Source organism: Bidens hawaiensis, unplaced genomic scaffold, assembly GCF_021521415.1.
Source record: "Bidens hawaiensis isolate Kalapana, Puna unplaced genomic scaffold, B.hawaiensis_p1.1 tig00011409_1, whole genome shotgun sequence".
Classification (NCBI taxonomy): Eukaryota; Viridiplantae; Streptophyta; class Magnoliopsida; order Asterales; family Asteraceae; genus Bidens; species Bidens hawaiensis.
The window spans coordinates 689,170-691,328 of record NW_027491888.1 but is presented as its reverse complement, the minus strand read 5'-3'; positions in this window follow the sequence as shown (position 1 = coordinate 691,328).

Here is a 2,159-nt window from a genome sequence, read left to right as displayed (position 1 = left end):
TCTACGGCAAAATCTCCAAATGTGAATTTTGGCTAGAGAAGTTCAATTTTTGGGACATATCGTAAACAACGAAGGTATTCATGTTGATTCCACAAAAATTAAGGCTGTTAAGGGTTGGAAAACTCCAATGACTCTCACGGAAATTCGATCCTTCCTCGGTCTGGCCGGCTATTATCGGCGTTTCGTTTGAAACTTTTTTAAAATCTCTTTGCCCCTCACCTCCCTCACTCATAAAGGAAAACCATTCGACTGGGGTTCAAAACAAGAGGAAGCCTTTCATACTCTAAAGGACATGCTTTGCAATGTTCCTGTTATAACCCTTCCCGATGGAAACGACGATTTTGTTGTCTTTTGTGGTACATCTCATCAAGGTCTTGGTTGTGTCCTCATGCAACAAGGTCAAGTCAACACTTACGCATCAAGGCAACTTAAGGTCAACGAGAAGAATTATATGACTCATGATCTCGAAATTGGTGCCGTCTTTTTCGCTCTCAAAATCAGGAGACATTACCTTCATGGTACAAAATGTGTGAATTTTACCGATCATAAAACCCTTCAACATAATTTTAACCAAAAAGATCTTAACATGATACAACGACGATGGGCCAAATTACTTAGTGATTACGATTGCGAAATTCTCTACCATCCCGGTAAGGCGAATGCTGTCGACGATTCCCTAAGTCGAAAGGTTAATGTTAAATCCGTTCTGCTTCTAAGCATTGTTATTCAAACCGTTCTTCAAATTCGTATTTTTTAAACTAAGCGTACCTCCGTTGAAGAAGGTAACATGTACGACGAAATGTCATGTAGAGCAGAACTTCAACTCGAAACCAAACCCGTTGGTATTTTGTACTTCCTCAATCGTTTGTGGGTTCCCGATCGCGATGGCCTTCGTACTTGTATACTCGACGAAGCTCACAATTCGCGGTATTCCGTTCATCCCGGTGCGGATAAGATGTATTTTGATCTTTGTGCTACCTTTTGGTGGCCGAGTATGAAAATGACGTAGAGTTGTTTGTATCAAAATGTCTTACTTGCTCAAAAGTCAAAGCCGAACGTTAAAGACCTTTTGGTTTACTCAGGTAACCACCTATTCCCATTTGGAAATGGGAATACATTGCTATGGACTTTATCACTAAACTACCCAACACCCAAAAAGGAAACGATAGTATTTGGGTGATCATTGATCGTTTAACCAAATATGCTCATTTCATTACGATCCGCGAAAAGTATTATGTCGAGCAGCATGCTTAAATATATGTTCGGGAAATTGTGTCTAGACACGGTTTACCTTTGACTATCATCTCCGATTGCGATGCTCGTTTTACCTCTCATTTTTTGGCGATTTCTTCAAGAAGCCTTGGGAACACGTCTCGATCTTAGCACCGCTTATCATCCTCAAATGGACGGTCAATCTGAACGTACGATTAAAACACTCGAGGATATGCTACGAGTGGGTGTTCTTGATTTTAGTGGGAATTGGGATTCTCACATTCCTTTCATCGAGTTTTCTTATAATAACAGTTATCATTCTAGCATCAAGATGGCTCCTTCTGAGGCTCTTTACGATCGTAAATGTCGTTCTCTGATTAGTTGGAACGAAATCGGTGAAGCTCAAATCACGGGACCTGAAATGGTCCAAGAAGCCACCGATGTTATCGATCAAATCCGTAAGAACCTCCTAGCCGCTAGAAGTCGTCAAAAGAGTTATGCTGACAAACGACGAAAACCGATCGAATATAAGGATGACGATCTTGTTTTTCTAAAAGTATCTCCTTAGAAGGGGGTAGTCCGTTTTGGAAAGAAGGGTAAACTAGCTCCTCGTTTCGTTGGTCCTTTCAAAATTCTTGAACATGTTGGGAAGGTAGTTTATCGACTCGAACTACCGCAAGAATTTGCTGGTGTTCACCTGACTTTTCATGTTTCCAACCTTAAAAAGTGCTTAGCCAAGGGTAATCTCCATATACCTCTCGACAAAGTGCATGTCGATGAGTCAATGATCATGGTCTAACGACCCATTGAGATCATGTATCGCAACGAGAAGAAACCCAAGCGTAGTCGTATTTGGTTGGTTAAAGTTCGATGGGAATCACGTCATGGCGCAGAATTCACTTGGGAACGAGAAAACACAATGAAGGAGAAGTATCCACACTTGTTTG